We start from the raw sequence: 13,327 nt of genomic DNA on the forward strand, positions 1-13,327 counted from the left end.
CACAGACAGAGTGGGAGCTTGTCCTATGGCTAGTGCTACTTTCACTTGCAGTCGTAAATATCAATTTCACGGAACATCCCACCAATAACACGACAAAAACTGTGTTGTTGATGAATACCAGCTGGCTCTAAACCCGATTTCACCTGTCACTGTAACACATCACATATTACTGAGATGCATTAGATATTTTATGATCTTTATTTTTGACTTATCAGCTGCAAACTCCATCGATGTTTAACATTTACCAGGTTTGCAAATATAAAAACGTATTGGCTCTTTGAAGTTTAGAAATAAAAAACAGATTGTAAATAATCATCTTTTAATGGCAAAACAGTGACATCATCATCATCATCATCATCATTATTATTATTATTATTATTATTATTATTATTATTATTATTTTAGAAACATGAAGTGTATTGGATTACTACTGTGTAATCATAAAGTTGTAAGGTGAAGGAGGCGTTTTTACGAGCAGCACCTGAAGGCAACACAGTTCCCAAGGAGAAAGCCGCAAAAGCAAGAGGTCGCGTATCCGGGATCCTTCGATAGAAATCCATCAAAAGAGCACGAGGGAGGGACAGAGTGAACGAACGGCCGTGTGGCACGCGGTTTTACGTTAGTGTCGTTATCGATCCACCTGGAGGGAGCCGGTCTGTGTGCAACCGGCATCAGATTCTTAATAGTGAGGAGCTGCGAGGATTGAACCTGCTCTGTGAATCTGAGCCCACGTATAAAACGAGACGTCTTCTTCTGATGTGATGGAGGGGGAAGCGTTCTGGGAGTAACTTTGAGTAAGTAAAAAGATTAGGATGTATTTTGTCGTTTGAATTAGAAGAGCGGTAACAGCTGATTGATGCTGGCAGCTGCATCACCAGGCAGTCAGGTTCAGAGTCACTGGAGCGATCCCTGCAGTGATTTGTGAGTGCTTTTGGTCCTCAGCTGGTATGACTGACCTGCACATAGCTGCTTGAAGCTTTCTTTCCCCATCACTATATTAATTATACATGTAGTATTCTTTGTAAGCAACCCAGGATAGGGTACTTTGTGTTAGGAGGCATTTTTTCCACACACAGGGTTAAATTTTTAATTTCGTGACTGTTCATATTACCATAGTACTACTTTATATTTTTACTTCTTTTGCTCGTTGAGTGATTAATTAATAATTTATTACTAACAAAACTGCAAATCACAACTTCAGAGTTCTTTCATTCTCAAGTAAAACATCTTACTCACTTATATAGGATCAAATCACAACAACAGTTGCCTCTGGGTGCTTTATACTTTAAAGTAAGAACCCTACAATAATACAGAGAAAACCCCAACAATCAGACGACCTACAGATGACCAGCGACAGTGGGAAGGAAAAACTCCCTTTTAACAGGAAGGACTCTCCGGTAGAACCAGACTCAGGGAGGGGCGGGGCCATCTGACAAAGACACACTGTGGAAGAGAGCCAGTGCTGCTATTCTTGTATCTATTATTTAATTAATTGCATTTTGAAGCTTGGGAATGAAATTTCAGCTTCAAGTAAAGTGTACATAAAAAATGGAAATTAGAACATTTCAGCAGATTTTAAATACTGATAGCTTCAGCAAAGCCAAGATAAGAAATTTAGTCATATATAAGTTCTTACATTCCAAGAACACAATAACTAGAAAATATTTTGTATTTTAGTCTTTATGAATAAACGAAAAATTATTTCATTTTACAAATTGCACTTTTTGCAAAAATGAGCAGTTTTTGTGTTTGTAGTGAAAAACTGACTCGCACATGGTGCTTGTTGGTTTAACGGCAAATTGGGACATTTTCAGGTGAGGAGAGTCAGAGCAATGAATATGTTATATAGCCAAGATGGGAGAGTGTAGAACAACACAGCTACACAACAGTGATTGTATTTGTCTTCATTATCTGCTTTTTCTCTGTGATGCCATTAAGTAAATGAAATAGGAAAGCAGTGCAGTAATATCTTATTTCCCTTGTGGAATCTGCGGAGTCTCGCAGTTTTACCCTCGGGGCTCCTTTAGTACAGCATTTTTCGGGATGACTGGGCCTCAGCAGTCATCCAAGCCATGACTGGAAATACCTCTAGGATTGATGGGAATACTGGCTAAAATCCAGACTGCAATCAGATAATGTTAATGAAACTGTTATACTCTTGCAGCAGTTTTCTTTGTTTTCTACGAATAGAAAATACAGTATGAAAGACCTCAGGCTTGCTGTGCATACATATTTTAGGACTGTGGACTTAGTAGGAGGTGTTTTTAGGGTTTTTTTCCACCAATATAAGAGCCACATGACTCTACCCGAATTGTTACTGGTGCTCTATCAAAGGCATTTCCCACTGGACATGAGTTACTGCACCCTGAAGCCTTTTAGTGCAATGCTTGCACAGCTTTGGGTATGTTTTTAGGCAGAAAGGATTTACTCATTAAGAGAAATCAAATTCTTGGCAAATTGATTTCTTTTGCCAGTAAAACCTCACTATTGCTGTCTCTTCCATTTTTGTTCCCATTTTCTGTGAAAGAATTGAACTGAAGCCTTTTATTGAGACTCTGCCGTCTTAAACGAACCTATCCAGCAGTTTCACTCTGTAAATCATCGGGTAGGGAGATTACATTTAATTGTAGATGTTTCAGTACCGGCTTTGCATTAGGGAATTTGAACTTGTGAACTAAAATTCGAAGATTCTGGCTACAGCGCCTAATCTTTCATTCGTAAAGACTTTATGCCCGTCTGATGTTGGCAACAGATGTTAAGCAAATTTAAGATAAACTTGCTCTGAGGGTGTTTATTGCTTGATAGGCTAACGCTGAGCTCTGCGAGAGGTCTCACACTGAAGAGTCTCAAAGATTTTCCTCCTCAGAGTCTGGCTTTATTGCTCCCTATCTGATCTCTGCATGGACTCGGTCGGTGCAGTGATGTGATGAAAGGCCAAGCGGTGGACCTACAGACTCTCACAGCTTCATGCAAGCTACACACACAGATATGCACAGCCAGCTAAACAAAGTCAATTATATTAGGTGAGTCTGTCAGGCTAAGCTGGGAGAAATGCGTGGAAGGTATAAAGGGCCTAGGCTTCTAATACTAATGCGCATACTTGTGACAGGCATTATAAAATACTGGCTTTGTTTTGGAGAAAGATCAGCCTGACTGGACAGAGTTTAATTACCTTCCATTTACTCATTGCTTCAGATCAGGCACTTTTTTAGTCCATTGACTTCCAATTACTTTGTTCCTTAGTGATGATCATTAGTGTGGTCATTAAAGGATTAGTTGCTATGATATGAGCCTTTTCTGTTTTTTGTACAATATACAAATAATGACCAGGAAATTAAAACAGTGTCACTGCAGTGTTAGCTTGCATATGATTACTATTTACGATTAGCTTACAATCTTTGTAGAAATAAAGATTTTTGCCATCCAGTTGATTTCTTTAACAAACACGATGCTTGTGAGTAGAGTTTAGTTTGGAAAAAAAGACGTTAACATGTCAGATTTTTGAAAAAATTATAGTCGCTGGGTAGGCTGCGTAAAACTATACATGTATAAAAAAGGAGCAGCTGTACAGCGAAATACATAGTAAGAAAACCCATACAAATGAAAACCAACACGTTATTCCAAAGATTGCTTTCAAACTGTCGCTTGTTCAAATTGGCTATTTTGTGCAACATGTGGTGAACAAAATGAATACTGAGAACATGGATCACTGCACCAAACATCAGTTTAAATATATTTAATGTGTGATTTACATACAGAATTAAAGTAATATATTGGTATCTTTGGTCCTGTGGCTTTCTGCACTTACCTGCTGAGGGAAACTGTGAAAAGCAGTTGAGGTCTAGAAGCCTCGCATTTATAATCGGTTCACGTTATTAAATCAAATTTATTGCTGAAGAGTTCTGATTTATTTTGATGTTGATTTTGATGTTTTGGTAGAGCATCGTTAAAGTCTGTGTGCAAATGGGTCTCTGTGTCAGTACTGTAAAAGCCCGGTAATTTGTCGAAAGTATACCCAGCATCCTGGCCAAGGTTAGATAGGCTTCAGCCACCATGACCTTCACAGTGTAAGCGAGTATAGATAATGAACAGATGATTTACGTTACACCACAGAAATGTCTTATCACCGAGGTGGATTTCTTTTTCTGGAAATTACCATTTTTATCGTAACACAACACAGAAAAGAGTCTGTATGAACGTACACAAAACATTTCTGCTTCATTATTGGCGCCATGTAGAAGGCATTCAGCCTTGATTCAAGAGGGGGCACCTGTAAAGAAAACTGAGGAAAATTTTAAAAATACATCCCAAATGATGTGCCGCAAAAGATCGCCCACATATCAGGTTTGATCGGAATGCATTTATCAGGTCTTTGTCTTTGTTATGTTGGTTTTTGGAATTCAAGGCAAAAACAACAATGATAAGAAGAACATGTTGGAGGCAGCCAAGCAGCCTCAAACCTCATAGAGTGAACTCTTCTTCTCCCCCGAGAACCTCCTTTGCTTTTGTGTCCTGCCTTCAGGATAAACTATAATGCATCCCCCTGTGTCCTGTTAGAACATCAGTCACAGCTGCATGCTCAGCCACATGAAGGCAGCTTGACTGACAGTGTGAATGAGCATTCATTTTTTCCCAGTGCTCCCCCCTTTTAGCCATGAACACCACCAACAAAGGTGTTGTGCATGGATGACAGTCCGGGATCTCCTATACCAACGATGGGCAACCCCTAATTACCAGTGGAGTAATTAAAAATGTGGCAGCTGTGGCAACAGTCATGTGCTTCTAGGAAACCATCGAGAAATGCCCGAAGTAAAACAGTTAACAAGCCTCTTAAAGCTGGATGCACGCACCCTCAAAATATTGCAGCACACTCTTGCAGTTTTCAATGTTCAAAGTCAGAGTGAACTATCCCAGTTGGGCAGTTTTGAGTGATGCAGTTCACGTTGGGTCATACAGAGGTATTAGTTGCGTTTTCTGAGGGAACAGGAAGGCTGGAGTGAAAATGAAAACATAAGAGGCAGACAGAAGAGCAGGAAGGTCACTCGATAAAATGCTAATACAAGTGCTTTGAGTCTATGTGCTGTCAAGTCTGACGAAGAAGGGTGGGCTTGTTGGCTTCAAGATCTCTCCAAATAAGCCCACAGAAAGCACAACTCTTACAAGCTCTTGCATGGACAGACACACATTCAGCAGTTTGTTAAAAAAGAAAAAAAGAGTGCAACTAATGACATTGATAGTTTATCAGTCTCCTTCTCCACAAACATTTACTTATTCTGACCATGAGAATCCCAGCCTTGGGCTTCAAATGTTTTTACTCCAGCATTGTTTACATGTAGTGTATTTTTGTTTGGTGTTTTGAGTTGATTCCTATTTTCTGAGGTTCATCTTCAGCTTCAGTTTCAGTACTGTACTTTAAACTAGTGGTAGACAAAACCTAAAAACTTACACTTAGATAGATTTTTAGACTAAATTATCAAAATGTATGTTTAATAGTCAAAATTACATTAAGTGCATCAGTAGTAGTCATCCTGCACAATGATGTATAATAATGTCTTGATGCATGCTCAATAATCCAGGTAAGTAAATCCCAAAAGGTCGATCCCGTTTATGTGGACGTAGCATTTTCAGTGGGAGAAACGTTTCGTCACTCATCCAAGCGACTCCTTCAGTCTCAGCTGACTGCAGGTTTCCCCAATCTTATAAACAGTACATTTGCACAATAACTGAAACTAACCCACTGAATGAACAATGGGCTGTGAGGTCAGTTCCTTGATCATTAATATGCAAACTGTCATGACCATTGATTAAGAACCATTGATCAAAGACCACTGATCAATGGCCATGAGTACCATTCACAGAGAGTTGGGGAATGGCTGCAATCACAGCATTGTAAGATGGTGAAAGATGTACCCTTAGGCCTCCTCTTCGATTCAGAGATGGTCTTTCCCTTTTCACATAAATGGCCTCCTTGACTCTCCGCTCAAACCAGCGCCCTGTCTAGGATGTGTACATCCTCCACATTGAAAGAGTGTCCACTGGCCTGTAGGTGTAAATAGACTGCAGAGTCCTGGCCAGACGAGGGAGCTCTTCCAGTTGTGCCATCCGCTTCGCCAGAGGTTGTTTGGTTTCCCCAATGTGTAAATCATGGCAATCCTCCTGGCACAGCGTACACTATATTACTCTGTTTGTGTCGGGGGACCCGATCCTTGGGGTGGTCCAATTTTTGGTGCAGTGTGTTTTGGGGTGTAAAAGCCACGGAAGAAGACTGAAGACTGAAGAAGTCACTTGAATGAGTGACGAAATGTTTCTCCCCCTGAAAACACTAAATCCAGATCAACCCTTTAGGATGTATAATAATGTAAGTTTTAAAATGAGCCTCTATAAAGAGACTCTAAATCTGGCCAAGCTGTTAAAGACTGAAGTCATTCATGTTGATCTACAGTACTATGCAAAAGTCTTGAGGTCGCCCTCATTTTAGTATTTTCTGCTAGGCAAATGGGAAATAGGTCCAGCAATTCATTAAAATGTGCAAACATACATGTAAAAACAGTATATAAGGCAATTTTGTACATTTCTAACAAGCTTGAAGTCAATATTTGGTGTGACCCCTTTATTCTTCAACACAGCTTGAACTTTCTGAGACAATCCTTCTTGAATTTTAATATCTCCTTTGGATGTTGGCTGCCTTTTGTTCCATTTTCTGTCAAGTTGATCCCACACTGCTTCAATAATGTCGAGGCCCGGGCTCTGGAGAGGCCCATCCATGACTGACAGTGTTCCACTATGTCTTATGTTTTATCCAAGTATGTTTTTACTGCACTGGCAGTGTGTTTGGGATCATTGTTATGTTGGAAAATGGAGCCACTGCCAATCAAACAATTTTTTTTCTTAAAAAAAAAAAAGAAATTTAGGGCTGAGCTGATTAGCATATTAGTTTTTTTCTTTGAGATAGTGGTACTCACATGATAGCCATTGCAAGTATATGATTATATAGAATGTTATAGTGTTGATTAAACATATTATATAAGTATTTAACATGAGCTCAGCTTTAAACATCTGGAGCAGAAACAATCTCACTGCACATAATACAGTTTTATGTGTAGTGAGTAGGGATGGGTACCGGTATCCGGTGCCATCATGGCACCGGTTCTGACATAAACGGTAGTAACCAGACCGAAAAGCAGCGCACATTTCGGTGCTTTTTTTTTCCTGAGCTGTGATACACTTTCTTCTTCCTTACATTTGTATTGGCGGTTGGCAAACAACTGAAAGGTGCATTACCGCCACCAACTGGTATGGAATGATACACTTTAGATTCTAGCCAATCATTTTACGTTTCCGAGGATAGTAGGCGGGTCCAGGTACGTACGTTCTTTTAGAGCAGAGCTACAGATTAAAAATGCCCAAGGCGAAGCGGTCAAAAGTCTGGCTGTACTTCACAGCAAAATATGCAAACTCAGCAGCCTGCAACAAGTGCTTTAAGCTGATACTGTGATACTGTCAAAGGAGGTAACACCTCAAATCCGATGAAACACCTGGCGATGCATAGCGTTTTTTTTTAAAGCCGAGAAATGCGCCGTATTTGATAGCTTGCTGCGAGACCTCACACCGAGCACATCTACTGCGGGTGTGGTGCCTGTTATCGGACCCGGAGTTAGCAACATCCCCCAAAAACCTGAAGAGTACAGTCCTGGCCCCTAGCCCTGCCAGTGTAGCAGAAATGATGATGATGATGATGATGGCAGCAGCAGCCGTTCTTCTCTGCGTGAGTAGCTTAATGTTGTTCGTGTGTAATGTACGTTGAGTAGGCTAACCACGTTATTACATTAATGCATGTAAGGTGAACTAGCAAACACCTTCGTAGTTACATGCAGCTGTCTTCTTGTTTGATGGCAGATGCTCCCTTCACCCTGGCCAAAAAAGCTAAAATGACCAAAGAAAAAGTGGAAAACAGTTAAACATGAGAGGTTTTTGGACAAAGTTTGTGTTTTTTCCATTGCATTAAGCACTGCTTCCAGCCCAGAGTGATACCATATATGCCCCATAGCTGCAGAAAAGGCTAACATTGTTATCTTTTTACAAAAAAAACAGCTGAACATGAGAGGTTTTTGGACCAATTTTGTGTTTTCCATTCTTTAAGCACCGGTTTGAGCACCGTTTAAGCACCGGCACCGTTTCAAAAGTACTGGTTTGTAAAACCTAAACGATACCCATCCCTAGTAGTGAGGCGTTTTGATGATATTTTATTGCTACTTTTGCTAAAGTAATGGTTCTGAAAAAGCTCCTCCAGCACTCGTCATTGCGAGCTAGTAGAAAATCATTAGATGATATAATATATCAAATAATATTTTACAATCCTTCTGGCAGGAAGGAGTGCAGAAAGGTAAAAACATGCAGGATCAGTGCAGCAAGCTGTAGGAGGCAGTCGGCATGTATAAGAGAATAAAAGACTGGCAGCAAAAAATGGTAACATCATCCCTGCTTGTCTTTCTGTAAAAGTCACTGCACACCACTGCTGCACATCATACACAGGTAGTTTCTGGCCTATCACAAGGAATCATCTTGGTGCAAAAATACTTTTTCATGCCTGTCAAACAATATTACTTTTAGCATTTTTTTGTACAGTTAACTAAAGAAATGATAACAAATGATGTGTTTTTGCAACAGACTGTTAGTAACAAAGTGCCTATATTTAGATATATAGGCATGAATCTCCTCTGTATGGGTATAGGGGTGTGATGTCATGTTAACAATCCATTAACATCTGGCTTACATCCACCAAGGTCTTCAAAGTTATTGGTTAAATTGACAAAAAGACTTAAAGCTTAGAAACTATGATGCTTACAATTGTGGTATTTAATGTTAACATATAGGAAGTAGCATTTCAAGATTTCAGGGTCAGTAGATTGATCTGATAGGGAAAGTGACAATAATGCTATATAAAGCAATTCAAATCTGTTTTTCTTACTGCCAGTGTTTGTGCTGATATCATGTAGGCAGACATGGAATGTTAGATGGGGAAATATGTTACTTTACTATAACTACATTGCAATAACAGGTTATAACCGTTTAAATACATAACGATTTGAATACAGGTTTGTGACAAATGCTGTATAGCATGTCAATTTTAAAGAAATTACAAAGAGGTCTGTCTTCTTGGAAGTAAAACAAAGAAATAAGGGGCTTACTGAAGAGTTTTGCACACTACTGTACATTTGCATTACTCCACACAGGAGAATGAAAACAGGAAATAAGCCCCAAACTTGCTTCAGGCGTGTATTTTAAGGCATTTTTCTTTGCTTACACCTTTCATTTGTAATGTCTATGTGCTCTCTGCAAGGTGTAATCCTCTCTAATATAGCATCAATCCAATAATAATATTATGTGGATTAGCCTCTATAATCCATTCAGGTTTATTATTCAGGTAGTATTAACGTACTGAAGGACAAAAGCTGCAATCCTGTGACACAACCAGTCAACAGAGGTATTTAAGAAGCATATTTTAAGGTGTGTTTAATCATTTTAGCAAAAGACCATATTATACTTTGAGTGCTTCATACTGTCTTTAAATACACCATAAAAATGTGTGTAAAAATGTTATTTCATACATCCCTCATGTCTCTCATATTAGCTGGAAACCTGGCTGCACAACTCTGCATGTTAAGTGATGATAAGGCAGGTTTCCAGTGAGTCAAACAAAGGATGAGGGTGGTTACTTGCAAGTTACCTCAGCAAGCAGCAGCAGCAGGTTCCTTTCAGTGCAGTCATTTTTTAAAAAGCATAACCTTGCTGACAGCCTGTGGCAGCGTAAATGCTCCCTCAGTCCGTGCCCTCTCCACCCATCATCTGGTGTAACCATGAGTAAGGCTTCACACAGAGCTCCAGCTGTGCTCACTCTCCACATCCAACCTTTTTCCCTTCCCCTCACCAGCAGCCATTTGTAACACCGCTCTCATTTTCTGTGCCTCTTTTTTGCTCTTCCTTCTCTTCACTGCATGCTCCAGCGATCCTATCTGTTCTGCCTCTGTCCAAATTTTCATTTTTTTTCTCTATTGCAAGCAGTTTGTTCTCTCTTTTTCTCCCACTGATAAGAAAAAACACTGAGCACACCTGAAGATAAAACGAGCACTGTGCGTTAAATTACTGTCTTTTTCACTAGTAGGGCAAAGGTTCATTGAGACAAAGTACTAGCCTGGTGCCCATAGAAGAGGAGATGTGGTTGCTTGAAGTCAGCCACTTTACAGCAGACTGCTGTAAAAATGTTACTTTCTGTAACATTTTTACGTAAAAAAAAAAAAAAAAAAAAATCAATCAAGGTAAATTGCAATATTAAGTATTTTTTAAATTAATATCTGCCACCCTGTAGTTCGTTAGTTAGGCCCCAGTCACACTGGCCTAGAGACCAATCGGCAACCCCTTGGATAATGTTAGTCACTAAAGGAATTATATATATTATATAAACCATTTGCGACCAAAATAATTATCTATATTCCGGTTTCAAACACTTACTGGAGGTTGATGCCATTCACTGTGAAATAGATCGATAAAGTCTGGTTACAGAGACTTACAGACCAGTCAGTGACCCCTTCAGGCAACCACAGCTCACTAATGAAAAATCTGTACTCCTCAACCAGTTGGCGAGTGGTTGCTGCCAGTTGCCAGGTAAAAATTGGTCACAAAGAGGTATATAGTGCTGCACCAAAAATTGTTTGCTAACATATTGTAGCAGTCCCTCATCGTTCGCACAGAAGACAATGACCACTTGCCAACTGTGATTAAATGTGTTGGTTGCAGCAGTAAGCCATAATGTTACTTTAAAGTGGAAGATTCTCCGTTTCAGATTTTCTTTGCACTTTTTGGACTACCGCATAGGGAGTAGTTGGCAAGTGTTTGCAGACAAATTTTCATCTTCCATGCAACGGTGGCAGTTTCCAAGTAACTAAAGCAATCACAAGGATGTTTCTGGTGCAGCAGCCTCTTTGCGACTGATTCCATTTGGCAGCAAATGCTTGCCAGCTGGTTAGGGCATATACATTTTTCTCTAGCGACTTGTGGTTGGCATGGTCAAGGTCTGCATGACTCAGGCAATCGATTTCACAGCAACTTGCAGCAACCTCTAGCAACCACTTGCCACTGATTGGGGAATACAAATTTTTACCTAGCAACATAAGGTTGTCAGTGCACGCAAACAGGTCTCTAAGTCAGAGGTAAGAAAGCACACCACTTATTCCCACTCTTACTGAAAAAATATGACATGAGGTTCAGTCTTCCATAGACATTGTTTATTTTTTTCATATTTACTAAAAACATTAAAATTACCTGGAAGTGTTTCATAGCAGCAAAATTCATTTAAAGGTTATATACTGTACAAGTTTTGATGGATGTTTTCCACAGCCCTAATGCATTACAATGCAGAATATTCGCACCTGATCGGATCTTTGAAACCAGAAATTTCTAAAGAATTCTGTCGACAGGAATAACCTTCCCAGCGGGAAACCCTCTAGAAATCAACCATGAGTGTCTGTTCCACAAAAAACAAAAATAGCAAAGACAAAAATAGCATTGTGACTTAGTAGATCTGTGCCCAGGACCATTTTTATTAGTGAGGTATTACTCATGTTAGATTTGCCATCCATACAGTGAAGACAGTAGCATTTTAGCAGCTATATAAACATATATACATTTTCTCAGAGGAGACTTCACTGTGTGTGTGTGTGTGTGTGTGTGTGTGTGTGTGATGTGAAGCCAGATGCAGAATCCTAATGAGACTCGAAGCCGCTGCTGCCTCTTTGCCACCTGACAGCTCGAAGACGGATTCTGCTTTTGTGTTTGTATTTTGTGTGTGTTTGCAGTGCACATGTTTATGTCTGGTGTCTACTGCTGGACTATTAGGATTCAGACAACATTTTTACCAGAAGACGGATTATCCTAAAAACAGCTGAACAGGCTGCCAGTGTGTGCAGAGACGTTGGTTAGTTGATCAGCGGGTCTCAGAGGAATGTGTCTGGTTGAAGAGGCTAAAGACTCTGTGCTGATTTTCAACTTCGCCTTTAGCAATTTGGTTGGTGAAATATGGATTAAACTGCTGCTCTCCACCTTCCACCCTCCTCTTTCTCCCCATTTGTCTCTGTCTTCTGTAAATTGCTATAAGGGACAATGCCATTTAAAAAAATGTTATCCTATCGAACGTTACAAGAAGGTAAACCTGCAGAAAATAAAGTATCAAGATAGTGGTAAAAATACTAAACAAAGACAATAAAGATGGACTTGACCGGTCCTCTTGTTCTTAATATTTTTAACCTTGTACAAGCGCAGCTTTTTTTTTTAAACTGACCTTGATTTGAAATAAATAGCCACCAGAGTGCTGAGAAACCTGCAATCCCCGGGTTATGTTGTTGCACCAGTTCCCATATACTCCTTAGCACTGACATCAAATAAAAAATTAACTAACCACAAAAAGTAAAATTGTGTTTGGGTGATTTCTTTGTTGTAACAGTGTTTCTTGGCAACAAATCTTATACCGCTGCAAATCCTATTTATTTCCCCTTAAATGGTGCCACATTTGTAAAGGGAAATGCATTCATGGGTTAAGCAGCAGAGTTAAGTATGTAGAAAAACTTTCCAAATCTTTCCAGCACATGTCACAAGTCAGCTAGTGTGGTCGCATTCGTCACTCTGGTGCGAACGCAGAACAAAACCAATCAAGTGTTCAGTGGAGTTGAGGTCAGACTGCAGACAGGTCCTTGGCACCATTTAAAGGAAAATAAACAGGCTTTCCAACAGCATCAGATTAATTGCCAAGAAGAATTGTTACAAATGAAATAATCGAATACACACATTTTTCTGTACTCTATTTTATTCTAATTTATTTAATTCTACTCCTTTATTGTCTTTACTTGTGTGGTAGCTTAAAATTTGTCTAAAGGAGCTTCTTTATAAATATCATTATTTTATTTGTGTTACAATTTTGAATTTGAAGCTTTGAAAATTTGTGTAGCATCGTCAGGCAGTCAAATCATGTTTTGGATACCCCTCCAGTGGTCTGTGTCATGCCTGTACAGCAAGCTGTGTGTTCTCCTGTGTGCTCACCAACACACCACAAGTGAATTTTTATGTTTCAAGTCTATACTTGTTTTCATCAGATGTTTTTAGAAGGCTAAAGAGGCCCATTTATGTAACACCTATACAATTACTGATACTAGGGAACATTATCATACATCAGAATGGAGTATCACAATATACTATGACATTTCATCCAGTGCTTAGTTAAACTGTTAAATGTAATAACATATTTTGTGGGATTGTGGGATTTGTATGAAATATTTTT

General features: G+C 39.4%; 1 protein-coding gene across 1 annotated transcript in view; it reads left to right on the forward strand.

Annotated features, from left to right (window-relative positions):
• Positions 1-488: 488 nt before the first annotated feature.
• The window catches only part of arhgef49 (Rho guanine nucleotide exchange factor 49), a 77,650-nt gene continuing 64,811 nt past the window's right edge, over positions 489-13,327 (forward strand). The window contains exon 1 of the mRNA XM_084954913.1: positions 489-794. The gene's annotated coding sequence lies outside the window, so the exon portion shown is untranslated. The remainder of the gene's footprint in view (positions 795-13,327) is intronic.

The sequence above is a fragment of the Perissodus microlepis genome, chromosome 16, assembly GCF_051167445.1.
Source record: "Perissodus microlepis isolate ML-2025 ecotype Zambia chromosome 16, ASM5116744v1, whole genome shotgun sequence".
Lineage (NCBI taxonomy): Eukaryota > Metazoa > Chordata > Actinopteri > Cichliformes > Cichlidae > Perissodus > Perissodus microlepis.